We start from the raw sequence: 16,994 nt of genomic DNA, 5'->3' as shown, positions 1-16,994 counted from the left end.
CCCAAAAATAAATATTAAAAAATTAAATTCAGATGAATTGTATACCCAAATTGGAAAGACAAGTAATAAAGCTTTTTAAAAATGTTTTATTTATTTGAAAAGCAGTGCTAGGAGAGAGGGAAGACAGAGATCCTCCATCTGCTGGTTCATTCCCTACATGGCTACAATAGCTGGGGCTGGGCCAGGCCAAGACTGGAGCCTGGAACTCCATCCAGGGCCCCCATGTTGGTGGCAGAGACCCAAGCAGCTGAGCAGTCTTTCAGAGTGCATGTTAGCAGGAAGGCAGACTGCAGAGGAGGCAGGATTCAAACCCAGGCACCCTGACACGGGATGCCGGAGTCCCAAGTAGCGCTTCAGTGTGGCCCCCGTAACGCCCACCCCAGCATTACTGTTTTACAGCTGAAGAGAGATAAACCGCAACCCAGCAACCGCACTCCTAGGGACACAGCAGAATGCACGCACATGTGCACTAAAGGCACTATTTCTGACAGTCCCAGCTAAGTTCCAGGTCACCAAGTGAAACTAAAGCTGTTTATCTGACCTTCCAATAAACAGGGATGAGAGCGATAACAGCCAAACATCCTAAACAGGACAGTTTCAAGTGATATAATAACATTGCCTCTGTTTAATGCTCACACAGAAAAGGTAACCTGAAGTAAACCAGTCAGTTCTCTTTCTGTTGTTCTTTCTCCCTGACTGGCCATAGAATGAAAGGAATTCTGAAAAGACCCATCTGCTTTTTGTTCTTTTGTATCTACTTGCTTCAGTATTTCTGTCTATGAAATCTTTTCCATTCAGTCCACCAGAAGACTTAACTTGATTTTATGCAATAAAGCATTGCCCAATTCTATAATCCCCAATTAGTATTTTAATCGTAATTTGGGAATATTCATAAAATAGAATATCACAGCATGAAAAGGAAGGAGCAACAGGTATACCTAACAGCAGGGCTGAATCTAGGAAATCTGACCAGACACAGATGAATCCCCAGCACAGGATTCCATGGGTTCAAAACCCAGCGACAGGTCAACGTTTGGAGGTGCATGGTTGGTAAAGGCAGACAGGAAACCATGCAGAGGTCTCAGGAGCAAGGGGCTGCTGGCTCACTGCAAGGCTCTGTTCCCGACCTCAGAGGGGTAGGGGTGTGTGTGTGTGTGTGTGTGTGTGTTAAAGATTTATTTACCCCTCATGGGATGCTGGCACTGCAGGCGGCGGCTTTACCTGCTATGCCACAACGCCAGCCCAGAGGTGGTTTTTCTTAAAAAAAAAAAAAAAAAAAAAAAAATTCCTTGAGTTTCACACTTGTATGTATTCTTCTGACTGTGTGAAATGTTTTTTAAAGATTTACTTATTTGAAAGGTAATGAGAGAGACAGACAGAGAGGCTGAGATTCAATCTTCCATCTGCTGGTTCACTCTCCAAATGGCTGTAATAGCCAGGGGCTGGAGTGCCAGGCCAAAGCCAAGAGTCAGAAACTCCTTCCAGGTCTCCCACATGGGTGGCAGGACCCAAGCACTTGGACCACCTTTGGCTGCTTTCTCAGGCACATTAGCAGAGAGCAGAATGGGAAACAGAGCAGCTGGGAATCCAACCAGCACTCCAGTGGGATCCTGGCACCACAAGCAGCCAATTAACACACTGTGCCACAACCCCCATCCTACTGTGTGACATATTTTGCAAGAAAAAATTTAATGCAAAATAAAAATAAAGGGTCTGGTGCTGTGGTGTAGCTGGTGAAGCCACCGCCTGTAGTGCTGGCATCCCATGTGGGCACCGGTTCAAGTACCAGCTGCTCTACTTCCAGTCCAGCTCTCTGCCGTGGCCTGGGAAAGCAGTAGAAGATGGCCCAAGTCCTTGGGCCCCTGTACCCGCATGGGAGATCCAGAGGAAGCTCCTGGCTCCTGGCTCCAGATCAGCACAGCTCTGGCTGTTGTGGCCAACTAGGAGTGAACCGGCGGATGAAGACCTCTGTCTCTCTATGCCTCTTTTCTCTGTGTAACTCTGACTTTCAAATGAATAAATGAATCTTTAAAAAAAAATAAAAATAAGGGGTCGGCACCGTGGCTCACTTGGTTAATCCTCCACCTGTGGCACTGGCATCCCATATAGGCGCCAGTTCTAGTCCCGGTTGCCCCTCGTCCAGTCCAGCTCTCTGCTGTAGCCCAGGAGTGCAGTGGAGGATGGCCCAAGTGCTTGGGCCCTGGACCTGCATGGGAGACCAGGAGAAGCACCTGGCTCCTGGCTTAGGATCGGCGCAGTGTGCCGGCCGTAGCAGCCATTTGAGGGGTGAACCAACGGAAGGAAGACCTTTCTCTCTGTCTCTCTCTCTTACTGTCTAACTCTGCCTGTCAAATAAATAAATAAATAAATAAATAAAATCAATATAAAAGGAAAAGGCACCTTTTATATACTTTGAAAATTAGATCACTGGAGCCCGATGCCTGCAAGGCTTGCTGGGCCTTCACATTCAGCCTCGTTCCTAGTCTCAGCCTGCCCCCGCTGTCTTTTGCAGCAGAGTCTGACACACTCACTCCTGGCCACGTGCTTTCTCCACCTTCACTTGTGGTATTTCTGTCTGAAAACCACGTGGACGCATCCCAGTCACCCTTCTGCCAGACTAACTGCAAACTGTCGTCCAAGACAATCTGGGAGTCAGCTGTGAGGAATTCTTTTTTTTTTTTTTAATTATTTATGGATTTACAGGACAGAGAGCGCGCTCCCATTCACTGGTTCACTCCCCAAATGTCCACAATAGGCAGGACTGGGCAGCACCAAAACCAGGAGCCAGGAACTGAATACAAGCCTCCCATATGGGTGTCAGGCACTCAAGTACTTAAAAGCCATCACTGCTGCCTCCCAGGGTGTGATCTAACAGGAAGTTGGAATCGGGAACCAGACTGGGAACTGAACCCAAGAATTCTGATATGGGACATGGGCATCTTAACCACACAACAAATGCTCAACTCTGTGAGGAACCTTTTCAGGAGACACAGTCTCCAGAGCCAGGCTGCCTGGTCCAAATTACAGAACTACCTTTTGTCACCTGAGTGATCCAGGTAAAGGCACCAGCTTTGGGACAGGCATTTGGCACAGTGGAACACCCGTATCAGAGAGTCTGGGCTCAAGTCCTGGTTCTACTTTCCCATCCCAGCTTCCTGCTAATGTGCATCTTGGGAGGCAGCACATGACCACGGCTCTAGTACTTAGGTCTCCGCTACTCACATGGGAGACCTGGATGGAGCACCTGGCTCCTGGCTCTGGCCTGGCCCAGCCCTGGCTGCTGTAGGCACTGGGGAGTGAACAAGCAGATGGAGGATCTTTCTCTCTCTATTTCTCTCTTTGCCTTTCAAATAAAATGAAAATAAATTTTAAAAGAAAAAGGGGGGTGGTCAGTGTGGTGGCACAGTGGGTTAAGCTTCTACCTGTGACTCCAGCACCTCACAGGAACACCAGTTCCACTTCCAAGCCCACTCCCCACTAATGTGCTTGAGAAAGTAGTGCAAGATGGCTCCTGTCACCCACGTGGGAGATGGGTAGAGGTCCAGGTTCCTGGCTTTGGTCTGGTACAAGATCAGTTATTGTGGCCATCGGATGAAGGATTGTTGCTCGCTCTGCGGGCTCACGGAGGAGCGGCAACGGATTTGCTATTGTTTCTTTCCCCAGTCCTCCCTGGATTAGCTGCCGCTAGCCCCCCCCCCCCCCCCCGAGGAGCGCGCCGACCAACTCTCTCAGGGGTTCCTCAGATGTTCCTCCTGCATGTTGTCTCTCTCCTCCTTTACAGTCCTCTTCCACCAATCCCAACTCTGCTGGCATTCTCTCCTCATGCGCTGAGCACGCTGCTCTCTTCCAATCAGGAGCAGGATCAGCTCCTGCAGCTTGTTAGTCGAATTGGTGAGGCAGCTGTGTGGAAGTTGTTTACTCCCTCTCAGCGCCATATGATGGGAGATCAGGTGCATAGAGTTAGTCTCAATCATCTCAGTGGTCTAGTCCCGTCTCGGTAGTTTCAGTACTTATTTGTTCATAGTCTCAGTACTTATTTGTCTCCCAGGCGCCCCGCCATGTTGCGGGAGACGGGCCCTGCTCCCCACAAAGGATCTTTCTTTCTCTCTTTGTTTCTCCCTTTGTGAACTCTCAAGTAAATAAACAAATATTAAAAAAAAAAAAAGTTACTGGGGCCAGCATTGTGGCATAGTGGGTGAAGCCACCGCCTGCAGTGCCAGCATCCCATATGGGCACTGGCTGGAGTCCCAGCTGCTCCACTTCCCATCCAGCTCCCTGCTGATGTGCCTGGGAGGGCAGCAGAGGATGACACGAGTCCTTAGGGCCCTGCACTCATGTAGGAGACCAGGATGAGACTCCAGGCTCCTGGCTTCGAATCAGCCCAGCTCTGGCCGTTGTGGGCATCTGGGGAGTGAGCCAGTGGTTGGAAAACCTCTCTCTCTGCCTCTCTGTAACTCTTTCAAATGAATAAATAAATCTTTTTTTAAAAAAAAAAAGTTACCAAACACTGTTTCACATCTTCCTCATCTATAAAACAGGATAAAAAAAATACAGGCCGCAGTGAAGATTAAATGTGTAAACATGTAAAATGCTAATCAGAACACGCCTGGGAAACGTGAGCCAGGGCCTCTTCCTGGTTGTCCTCTCCTCCCCATGAGAATGCACTTCCTCTGGTCCCCACAGGCCAGATTCCCTCCATCTAGCAACAAATGAGGGTATTACTTGTCCTGTCCACTTGCTGTGAGGCTACTATGAAGCTCAAATGATAATGGCAATGTACATAGCTTTTTTTTTTTTTAAAGAATAAAGCTCTACTACTACATGGAAATTTTTTTTTTATACTTTAATTTAATCTCACAATTGAGACACAGACCATCTTGGTACTGGCCAAAACTCACACTGTGTGACAACACTGAGATTTGAAACCATAGTGATTTGGCTCTTATGCACCATGGAATAGCACCTTTTGTATCATATTTGAGGGATCAAACATTTTTTCTTCTATAGATTTTTTTTAACTTTTATTAAATGAATATAAATTTCCAAAGTACGATTTATGGATTACAATGGCTTCCCCCCCATACCGTCCCTCCCACCCACAACCCTCCCCTTTCCCACTCCCTCTCCCCTTCCATTCACATCAAGATTCATTTTCGATTATCTTAATATACAGAAGATCAGCTTAGTATACCTTAAGTAAGGATTTCAACAGTTTGTTCCCACACAGAAACATAAAGTGAAAAATAATAGATGATTTTTTTTAAATGATGATGAAATCAGATCAGACCTATTGTCATGTTTAATCCCAGTGAGAGTCAAGTTGGGAGTTGATAATTTCTTTCTTTCTTTTTTTTTTTTTACAGAGGATCAGTTTAGTATGCATTAAGTAAAGATTTCAACAGTTTGCACCCCTATAGAAACACAAAGTGAAATATATTGTTTGAGTACTCGTTATAGCATTAAATCTCAATGCACAGCACATTAAGGACAGAGATCCTACATGAGGAGTAAGTGCACAGTGACTCCTGTTGTTGACTTTACCAATTGACACTCCTGTCTATGGCATCAGTAATCTCCCTATGCTCCAGTCATGAGTTTCCAAGGCTATGGAAGCCCTCTGAGTTCTCCGACTCTTATCTTGTTTAGACAAGGTCATAGTCAAAGTGGAGGTTCTCTCCTCCCTTCAGAGAAAGGTACCTCCTTCTTTGAAGACCTGTTCTTTCCACTGGGATCTCACTCACAGAGATCTTTTGCCAGAGTGTCTTGGCTTTCCATGCCTGAAATACTCTCATGGGCTTTTCAGCCAGATCCGAATGCCTTTAGGGCTGATTCTGAGGCCAGAGTGCTATTTAGGACATCTGCCATTCTATGAGTCTGCTGAGTATCTCACTTCCCATGTTGGATCACTCTCCCCTTTATTTATTCTATCGGTTAGTGTTAGCAGGTACTAGACATGTTTATGTGCTCCCTTTGACTCTTAGTCCTTTCATTATGATCAATTGTGAACTGAAATTGATCACTTGGAATAGTGAGATGGCATTGGTACATGCCACCTTGATGGGATTGAATTGGAATCCCCTGGTATGTTTCTAACTCTACCATTTGGGGCAAGTCAGCTTGAGCATGTCCCAAATTATACATCTCTTCCCTCTCTTATTCCCACTCTTATGTTTAACAGGGATCACATTTCAGTTAATTTTCAACACTTAAGAATAACTGTGTATTAATTACAGAATTAAACCAGTCATATTAAGTAGAACAGACAAAAAAACTACTAAGAGGGATAATGTATTAAGTTGTTCATTAACAGTCAGGGCTATGCTGATCAAGTCACCGTTTCCCATAGTGTCCATTTCACTTCAACAGGTTTCCTTTTTGGTGTTCAGTCAGTTGTCACCGATCAGGGACTACATGGAATTTTAATAGAAAATGAGCCGGCGCCGTGGCTCACTAGGCTAATCCTCCGCCTGCGGCGCCAGCACCCAGGGTTCTAGTCCCAGTCAGGGCGCCGGATTCTGTCCCGGTTGCCCCTCTTCCAGTCCAGCTCTCTGCTGTGGACAGGGAAGTGCAGAGGAGGATGGCCCAAGTGCTTGGGCCCTGCACCCTCATGGGAGACCAGGAGAAGCACCTGGCTCCTGGCTTCGGATCAGCATGGTGCGCCGTCCGAAGCGGCCATTGGTAGGTGAACCAACGGAAAAGGAAGACCTTTCTCTCTGTCTCTCTCACTGTCCACTCTGCCTGTCAAAAAAAAAAAAAAAAAAAAAAAGAAAGAAAGAAAACGGGGTTATTTATGAACTGAAAGTCTAGAGGGCTTTAACAAGTAATAAGCAATTAATCGAATGCAAAATTGCAATCTGATATGATCTAACATAAGATTCTTATTTTTTAATTAAAAATACTTTGCAGCAAAAATTCCCAATTCTCACTTTAAAACATTTCTCATTTGGTTATCAATGATTTATGCAATGTCAAAACAAGTATTTGTGTGTGTGAATGTTCAAAACAGCATTACTCATCATAGCCAAAAAGAGGAACCAAACCGAATGCCATCAACTGGTGAGTGGATAAACAAGCTGTGCTACCCACACCCCACAGAAAACTACCTGATGATAAAAAGGACTGAGCTACTGCTCCATGCTAGCACACAGAAACCCCCAAAACCGACACATGCAGAAGAAGAAGCCAGGCTTGAAAGACCACATACTGCACGATTCCATTGATGTGAAATTTTCAGAAAAGGTGATCCACAGACACAGAAAGTAAATGCGTGGTTGCCTGAGGTAAGGAGGGGGGACAGAAATTGAGCCCAAATGAGCAAAACGGGCCTCTCTGGGTTGATGAGAATGTTCTACATTTTGGTTGTGATGATGATCAAACAACTGTGCAAATCTACAAAAAATATTTTAAGTGTACACCTGAAATGGGTAAATTTTATAGTATGCAAATTACATCTTAATAAAGCTGCTTTTTTAAAGTGCAAATATCTGGCACTCTTTTACAGCTAGCTGTAATTCTCACATCTTTAAAGTCTCACCCACACATGTGAGATCAAGTCACATAAAAATAAAGCATAACCAAAGCTCAGCTTTTTTAAGTTCAAATACCTTAAAGACCTTCTATTTATTTTCCAGTCCGGGAGCAACAAAAAAAGATTTTGATAAACAGGCTTCCATTTTCATCTGTTTATTTCACCCCACTCACAAACACTCTGGCCTCATCTGCATTTGTAATGGCAAAAACAAATATTTGGCATAGTCCCCCAGTCTTTCAGTGCAAGAAGCAAGCAGAAGTAAAAGTAAATTCAGAGAGCACAGTGTAAAATGAGATAAAAGAATCATGACGGGGACAGCGCCATGGCTCACTTAATCCTCTGCCTGCGGCGCTGGCATCCCATATGGGCACCAGGTTCTAGTCCCGGCTGCTCCTCTTCCAGTCCAGCTCTCTGCTGTGGCCCAGGAAGGCAATGGAGGATGACCCAAGTACTTGGGCCCCTGCACCTGCATGGGAGACCAGGAGGAAGCACCTGGCTCCTGGCTTTGGATCGGCGTAGCTCTCGCTGTGGCGGCCATTTGTGGGGTGAACCAACGGAAGGAAGACCTTTCTCTCTGTCTCTCACTAACTCTTATCTGTCAAATAAATAAATTTTAAAAATTAAAAAAAAAAAAGAATCATGACAAACACACAACCAGCAGGATTTCTAAAGAGAGTTTATGGCAACCCTTCAAAATTAACAGTTCTTCTATACAAATGAATTACAGTACTTCAGATTACATTCCGCAAGTCCTAAAATGCTACCCAAATTAGTTTGCTGAACTGAAATTGGCAAATTGGATACTGTGTGACGTAGGTCACTGGCCGGGCCATCAAAGTGTTCGGTGATGCAGAGACACACCTGCAAGGTCGTCTGCTGGAGGCAACACCGGAGAAACCACACTGGCTGTGTCAGTCGTCAGTTGGATCTATTCAAATAGGTCTCATTTTAGACTTCTTGTGCTGCGGATTCTTGAAAAGGGGAAGAACAAGATGAAAGACGTATTTTCGAAGGAGCACATCTGGAGTCCACGTTTAGAAAATGCCTCCCTTGCTTCCTGTCCTTTGTCCTCCCATCTCAGGCTGCTTTTGAGACATCTTTCAGCGCTACTTCTTTCTCCTCATATCTGCTCTCACCACTACAGTCCTCATTTGGGTCAGGAGGACAGGAAAACTAGAAAAACAAAGCCAAGCAAGACACCACAAGAATGGCCTCGGTGCAGAGGGCCTGGCCTGAGCAGGAACACCACCATCTGGATCCCAACAGAAACACAAACCTGACGTCAGACCACACTCCACACCTCCCCAACCAGGAACCAGGCAATCCTGATACAGGAAGTAGTTTGAGAATCAGTGGTTTAGGGAACAGCAGAAGACAAAGGAATGGACCAAAACAAGGAGAGGATTTAGGGACTTGCTGAGGATTTCTACCACAACGTCCCTCCAAACTCTAACCCAACTTAGCCAAGAAGCACTTTTCTCCAAACCTGACCTCCAGATGTTAGTCCGTTCTGGTTATCACAACCCTGCACACTGCCTAGGCTCACCCTCCCTTCCCCCAGGCTCCGGCCAACACAGGTGTGATGCTCATTTTGTTGCTCACATGCCTAGAGTGGAAGGTAGTCAGGGCAGGAGCCTGACTATCAATCAGTTAAAAGAGTGCTTCAAGTCAGTGTAGGAAACATGAATTATTCAAAAAAAGGCTTTGGAGTAATTGGTGAATCACTATGGGAGGTATATTCCTTATTACATACATCTTTTTTCTTTTAAGATTTATTTATTTGAAAGTCAAAGTTACAGAGAGAGAGAGAGGTCTTCCATCCAATGGTTCACTCCCCAGATGGCCACAATGGCCACAGTTGCACCAATCTGAAGCCAGGATCCGGGAGCTTATTCCAGGTCTCCAACATGGGTGCAGGGGCCCAAGGACTTGGGCCATCTTCTACTGCTTTCCCAGGCCACAGCAGAGAGCTGGATCAGAAGTGAAGCAGCTGGGTCTTGAACTGGCGCCCATATGGGATGCCGGCGTTTCAGGCCAGGGCTGTGCCACAGTACCGGCCCCCATCTTTTTTTTTTTTTTAAGATTTTATTTATTTGAAAGGCAGAGTTAAAGAAAAAGAGAGAGAGATCAATCAATTGATCTTCCGATCCCTGGTTCACTCCACAAATGGCTGAAAAGGCCAGGGCTGGGCCAGGCGGAAGCCAGGAGCCAGGACCTTCATTCAGGCCTCCCATGTGGGTGCAGGGGCCCCAGCACTTGGTTTATTCTCCACTGCTTTCCCAGGCAAGGAGCTGGATAAGAAGTGGAGCAGCCAGGACTGGAACCAGTATCCATATAGGATGCTGGCACTGCAGGCGGTAATATATCTTAACTCCATACACCAAAGTAAAATGCCATGCAAACCAAATACTGAAATTAAAAAAGAGGAATACTGAAGGCAGCAGAAGAAATTAGGGCAAAATATTTTCTTTATAATTTATTTATTTTTATTGAGAGAGAGTGAGAGAGAGAAAGAGATCTTCCGTCTAATGATCACTCCATAAATGCCTGCAACAGACAGGGCTGGGCTAGACTGAAGTCAGGAATATGGAATTCCATCTGGGTCTCTCATGTGGGTGTCAGGGACCCATCTGCTGCCCCCTGGGGTATGTGTCAGCAGGAAGCTAGATCAGAAGCATGGTGGGGACCTGAATCCATGCACTCTGTATGGGATGCGGGCGTCTTAACCGCTGAGTCAAGTGCCTGTCCCTCTGCTCTTCTTAAACTATTATTTGAGCAGTAGAGAGACAGACAGCAAGAGAGCAATGTGCACAGAGTTGAGTTCCCATCCACTGGTTCACTTCCCAAATGTCTGTGCTAGCTGGGACTGGGAGCTTGAAACCCAATCTAGGAGTCCCACGCGGATGGCAGGCAACATCACTTCAGCCATCACCACTGCCTCCAGGAAGCAACTGAGCAGACTGGGAGCAGAGCCAGGAACCGAACCCAAGCACTTTGACATGGATGTGGGTGCCTTAACCACTAGGTCAAATGCCTGCCTATTTTCATTATCTTGAACTAGGAAAGGCCCTCCTAAAAGCACATTTTTCACACTGGAGGAATAAAAGAAGTTACTAATAAACTTAACTACGTAAAAATCTAAACCTTTTTAATAACTCTAAGAGTTTTATGATCTTTGGATCACCTACAAAACTGGCAGATTGATAAGACTGACAATGCCAAGGTGCGGAGACAGAGGCACTATCATATACTAATGACAGCATATAAACTGCCCTTCAGGCCACACAATGTGAGAACATCTGCCAAAACTTAAACCACCCACTTCTTTAAAACAGTAATTCCACTTCTAAGAATGCATTCTATCTGCAATTTGTATTCTGAACTGAAAACAACCTTAATGTCAGCCACTAGGGGTCTAGTAATAGAAATAATAGAATACTACACAGCCATGAAAGAGGAGGAGGCAGATATAACACAGAGGGACCTGCACTGTAGCGGGTAAAGCTGCCACCTGACATGCCAGCATCCCATATGGACATCAGTTCAAGTCCCAGCTGCTCCACTTCTGATCCAGCTCCCTGCTAATGTGCCTGGGAAAGCAGCAGAGGATGGTACAAGTGCTTGGGCCCCTGCACTGATGTAAGAGACCCAGAAAGATGCTCCTGGCTCCTGGCTTCACCTGGCCTAGCCTTTGGGGTTGTGGCCAATTGAGGAGTGAACTACAAGATGGAAGATCTCTCTCTCTCTCTCTCTCTCTCTCTGTAAATCTTTCAAATAAATAAAATAAATCTTAAAAAGAAAAAAGTACACAGAAGACGTTCACCACCTCTCCTTAGATTAACATAAATAAAATAAAAGTGAAATCAGGAAACAGTGTGTGTGTCATATATACACACATATACTGTATTTGTATGTATGAGTACAAAGTATTCAATGTATAATAGAACACACACACACATAAGAAAGGACAGGAGGGAAGTCTGGCAAAACAGAATAGTCTTTACAGTGAGGTACAGGGGGATGGTGTTGTGGGCAGGTAAGGCCGCCACCTGGGATATCTACATCCCATATAGGCAATGGTTCATGTCCTAGCTGCTCCACTTCTGATCCAGCTCCCTGCTGGAGACCTGGAAGAAGCTCCTGGCTTCAGCCTGTCCCAGCCCTGGCTGATGAGGCCATTTGGGCAGTGAACCAGCAGCTCAAAGACCTCTCTGTCTCTCCCTCTCTCTGTCTCTCTGTCTCTCTCTCTGTACATCTGCCTTTCATATAAATAAAATAGATCTTCAAAAAAATAAAAACAGGTATAATGTCAGGTATGGTACAGTGGATTAAACTGCTGCTTGGGATGTCTAAATTGAGTCCTGGCTACTGCATTTCAAATTCAGCTTCCTACTAAAGTGTGCCCTGGGAGATGGCAGACAAGGGACCCTATCAACTGGACTGAGTTCCAGGCTCTTAGTGTCAAGGTGGCCCAGCACTGACTGTTGCAGGCATCTGCGGAGCGACCCAGAAGATCTCTTTCAAATAAAATGAAAATAAAATAAATGTTAAAAATATAATCCATAAAAACCTAAGCCGGCGCCGTGGCTCAATAGGCTAATCCTCCACCTTGCGGCGCCGGCACACCGGGTTCTAGTCCCGGTTGGGGCGCCGGATTCTGTCCCGGTTGCCCCTCTTCCAGGCCAGCTCTCTGCTGTGGCCAGGGAGTGCAGTGGAGGATGGCCCAGGTGCTTGGGCCCTGCACCCCATGGGAGACCAGGAAAAGCACCTGGATCCTGGCTCCTGCCATCGGATCAGTGCGGTGCGCCGGCTGCAGCGGCGGCCATTGGAGGGTGAACCAACGGCAAAGGAAGACCTTTCTCTCTCTGTCTCTCTCTCTCACTGTCCACTCTGCCTGTCAAAAAAAATAAAAAAAAAATAAAAAAAAAATATATAATCCATAAAAACCTAAGGGAAAAGGAACAAATAATCAAAGGAAAAGCCCACAATGTCCCAGAAAATACAGCCCAATCTCCCCTTCAAGGAGGAAGGATGGCCCAGCTGTTCCACCTGATATACCCACCAACATGACTCTCTGATGGACAGGGCAGGTTAGGAAGAGGTCCTGTCCACCTCCTCCACTGCGTCCCTTCTGATGCTGCTGCTTGTAGCTCCTAATGGTCACCCCCAACAACCTTTTCTGCCACTATAAAAGATTTTATCGTAATGGAACACATTGGCACTATATTCCTACTTGCTCTTTTCAAAACAATGTTGACAAAGCTGCTCAAACAGATTAATAGATTTCTTCTCTACTAACTGTTTTTATGGGAAAATAAGTTCACATGCCAACGTGCAGGCAGATCAACACAACCTCACTGCTAAAAACCAAAATCTGACATTATACCTTCTGGCTAAAAAATGTTAACAGGCCTTTGTTTTCTTAGCAATTTGTTAGCAAATATCTGTGATGTGGATATGAAAGTCACAATTGCTCAGGAGCAAGGGAAGGAGGCGAAGACTTCCTACGAGAGACAAGAGGCAGAGCCAGTTCTGTGATTTCTCTGGCTGGGTAAAGTGGGTGGCACATGAGTACTTGGACATCATCCTGATCAATTCTCACTGCTCATCTTTTTTTTTTTTTTTTTAAGATTTATTTGAAAGGCAGAGTTACACAGAGAGGGAGAGACAGATTTTTCATCTGCTGTTTCACTCCCCAAATGGCTGCAAAGGCCAGGGCCGGAGCAGGCCAAAGCCAGGTCTCCCATGTGCATGGCAAGGACCCAAGTATTGGGCCACCATCTGCTACCCTCCCAGGTACATCGGTAAGGAGTCAGACCAGAAGTGTAGCAGCCAGGATTTGAACCGGTGCTCATATGGGATGCCAGCGTTGCAGTTGGCAGCCCAACCTGCTGTGCCACAACACCAACCCCCCACCCCCATCCTTTAAGCCCAAACCCACCCAAATTATTGTGGTACAGTGGTATTATACCATCTGCATGCTAGTGCAAGTCTGACCAGGTGTTCAATTAATAAAAACACAACTGGGCAGGGCATTCAGATGCTTCCAGAAAGGGCACAGCTCTGCTGCGGGAGCAGACCCTCTGCTCTGATCACCAGGGTTTCCCAGCACTCACTGGGTAACGTTTGGCCTTTGCTCTAAGCCAGCCCTTCTGGCCGATCACTGACTTCACACACACCCCCCTTCCCCCCACCAAAGAACTGGCTGGTTCGGGGTCAGCGTTGTGGCGCAGCAGGTCAAGCCGCTGCCTTGCAACACCAGCATTCATGTGGTATCCTGGCTCCTCTACTTCCGATTCAGCTCCCTGCTAATGGCCTGGGAAAAGCAGCAAAAGATGGCCCACGTGTTTGGGCCCCTGCTACCCACAAGGGAGATGTGGAAGCCATCTGGGGAGTGAAGCAGCAGACGGAAATTCTTTCTCTCCCCCTCTCTCTTGGTAACTCTGACTTTCAAATAAACCTTTGTTATTTGAAAGTCAGAGGGGGCCGTTTTGAGTCCTGGCTGCTCCACTTCTGATCCAGCTCTCTGCTATGACCTGGGAGAGCAGTGGAAGATGGCCCAAGTCCTTGGGCCCTTGCACCAATGTGGGAGACCCAGGAGAAGCTCCTGGCTCCTGGCTTTGGATTGGTGCAGCTCCAGCCATTATGGCCAATGGGGGAGGGAACCAGCAGATGGAAGACCTCTCTCTCTGTGTAACTCTTTCAAATAAATAAATAAATTAAAAAAAAAAAAAGAAAGTCAGAGTTACCTAGAAAGAAAGAGAGATACAGAGAGAAAAGAGATCTTCCACTCAAAGGTTCATGTCCCAGATGGCGGCAACAAGATGAGCAGCAGGGCTGGGCCAGACCAAAGCCAGAAGCCAGGAGTTTCATCCAGGTCTCCAAAGTGGGTGCAGGGGTCCAAGCATTTGGGTCACCTTCTGCTGTTTTTCCCAGGCCATTAGCAGAGAGCTGGATCAGAAGTGTAACAGGGGGGCCACCACCTGCAGTGCTAGCATCCATATGGGTACCAGTTCGAGACCCAGCTGCTCCACTTCTGATCCAGTTCTCTGCTGTGGCCTGGGAAAGCAGTGGAAGATGGCCCAGGTCTTTGGGCCACTGCACCCGCATGGGAGACCCGGAAGAAGCTCCTGGTTCCTGGCTTCAGATTGGCCCATCTAGGGCCGTTATGGCCAACTGGGGAGTGAACAAATGGATGGAAGACCTCTCCTCCTCCTCCTCTCTCTCTCTCTCTCTCTCTGCCTCTCCTTCTCTCTTTCTGTAGCTTTCAAATAAATACATAAATATTAACAACAACAACAAAAAAGCATAACAGGAGAGGCACCAAGATGGCAGAATAGGGAGGGAGCTTACTGCTCTAGTCTACGGGAAGGTAAAAAAAAAAGGGGGGGGGAGTGCAACCTCAGGGCAGAGTTAGGGAGAAAAACTCCACCCAAATTAGAGGGACACTGTGGATCTATGTGGAGAATGTGGACACGCACAATTCAAGACTCCAGCAGCCGAGTGCCTCGGCACCAGCTGTGAAACGTGAGGTGAGACCAGACTGCAGCAGCCCACGCCACTGGCCATAAAGCTGCAGGAAGAGCTGGCACGAGCCTGGCTTGGAGCCCTGTGGGGGAAGTGTACCTGCCAACCTAGAGGGAAAAGGGGGGCATACTTCTCTCTCCCCAACCACCAGCACCAGTGTCCTGTAACGAGCCGAGAGCTGGCAGGGGCCATTTTAGAAATACGTTAGCAGTTGTACCAGCTCATGTCCGCATGTCCAGCAACCAGCTGAGGGGAGACACCTGAGTCTGGCTGGAAGCACTGACAGGAGGTTGGGTGCTTGTGAAGGTGGGAGCCTTGTGTGCTGGGACTGTGAAAACACTGTGGTTGAGTGGGAGGGTGCAGGGTGTGGCTGGGTCTTTGGGCAGCCACAGTGGGTGGCTCCATATGCTCAGGACTCCCTGACTCCCTGGTGAGGGTCACTGCTGCAGGATCTGTGCTCACACTGAGGACTGCATGGATCCTTTGTGTGGTTCTTATGGCAGGGCAGATGGATACTGCACCCACTGGGGCTAGCACCCAGGAGAGGAGGTGAGCCTGAGACTGCACCAGCAGAGCTGAATAAACCTCCCCTCTGATTAAAAAAAAGAGAGAGAGGTTTACCACACCCAATTTGGGAGTCACCTTGGACACTCCCCTTACCATGGAGCACTGAACAGAGCCCCCTGGCCACACCTCACTGAAAGAGCAGACACTCCACTAATTCACAGCGGCACAGTCCAAAGACAAAAGCCATGGGGGGGGGGGGCAAGTATCTCCACAAGTGCCTAAAAATAAATGCAGCAGCCGGCGCCGCAGCTCAATAGGCTAATCCTCTGCCTGCAGCGCTGACACACCAGGTTCTAGTCCCAGTCAGGGCGCCAGATTCTGTCCCGGTTGCCCCTCTTCCAGGCCAGCTCTCTGCTCTGGCCCGGAAGTGCAGTGGAGGATGGCCCAAGTGCTTGGGCCCTGCACCTGCATGGGAGACCAGGAGAAGCACCTGGCTCCTGGCTGTGGACCTGCGCGGTGCGCCGGCCACAGCAGCCACTAGGGGCTGAACCAATGGAAAAGGAAGATTTTTCTATCTCTCACTGTCCACTCTGTCAAAAAAAAAAAAAAAAAAAAAAGATTTATTTATTTATATACTTGAAAGTCAGAATTACACAGAGAGAGAAGAGGGAGAGGAAGAGAGAGGTCTTCCATCCAATGGTTCACTCCCCAACTGGCCACAACAGTCGGAGCGGTGCAAATCCAAAGGCAGGAGCCAGGAGCTTCTTCTGGGTCTCCCATGCCGGTGCAGGAGCCCAAGCACTTGGGCCATCTTCTACTGCTTTCCTAGGCCACAGCAGAGAGCTGGATCGGAAGAGGAGCAGCTGGGACTAGAACCAGCGCCCATGAGATGCCTGCGCTTCAGGCCAGGGCGTTAACCCGCTGAGCCACAGCACTGGCCCCTATTCCAAGTCTTAAGAGAAAAAACTGTCAACCCAGAATACTGTACACAGCAAAGCTCTCATTTATGAATGAAGGTGAAATAAAGACTTTCCATAACAAACAGAAATTGAAAGAATTTGTCACTACTCGTCCAGCCTTACAAAAGACACTTCAGGATGTGCTACACACAGAAACACAGAAACACAGTCATCACTATGAAAGAAGGTGAAGGCAGAAAATCTCCAAGTAAAAGTACAAAGGAAATCCAAAGTAAACGATATGAATATTTATGTAAAAATGGCAGGGCCAAGTCATTACTTACCAATAGTCACCTTGAATCTAAAAGGCTTCAATTCTCCAGTTAAAAAATACAGACTTTCTCTCTCTGTCTCTAACTCTCTTTCTGTAGCTCTGCCTTTCAAATAAACAACAAAATTAGATACAGACTAGATGAATGAAAAAAAAAAAACATCTATTTGCTGCCTAGAAGAAACACATCTCACCAACA

General features: G+C 47.0%; 1 protein-coding gene across 6 annotated transcripts in view; it reads right to left on the bottom strand.

Annotated features, from left to right (window-relative positions):
* The window catches only part of TNRC6B (trinucleotide repeat containing adaptor 6B), a 287,810-nt gene that overhangs the window by 209,975 nt on the left and 60,841 nt on the right, over window positions 1–16,994 (bottom strand). The window contains exon 2 of one of the 6 annotated variants that reach the window (XM_070052955.1): window positions 8,393–8,502. The exons of the other annotated variants lie outside the window; for them this stretch is intronic. The gene's annotated coding sequence lies outside the window, so the exon portion shown is untranslated. The remainder of the gene's footprint in view (window positions 1–8,392; window positions 8,503–16,994) is intronic. 6 annotated transcript variants of the gene reach the window in all.

The sequence above is a fragment of the Oryctolagus cuniculus genome, chromosome 11 (assembly GCF_964237555.1).
Source record: "Oryctolagus cuniculus chromosome 11, mOryCun1.1, whole genome shotgun sequence".
Taxonomy (NCBI): domain Eukaryota; kingdom Metazoa; phylum Chordata; class Mammalia; order Lagomorpha; family Leporidae; genus Oryctolagus; species Oryctolagus cuniculus.
The sequence above is the reverse complement of the archived record's forward strand: the minus strand, read 5'-3'. Positions and strand labels throughout refer to the sequence as shown.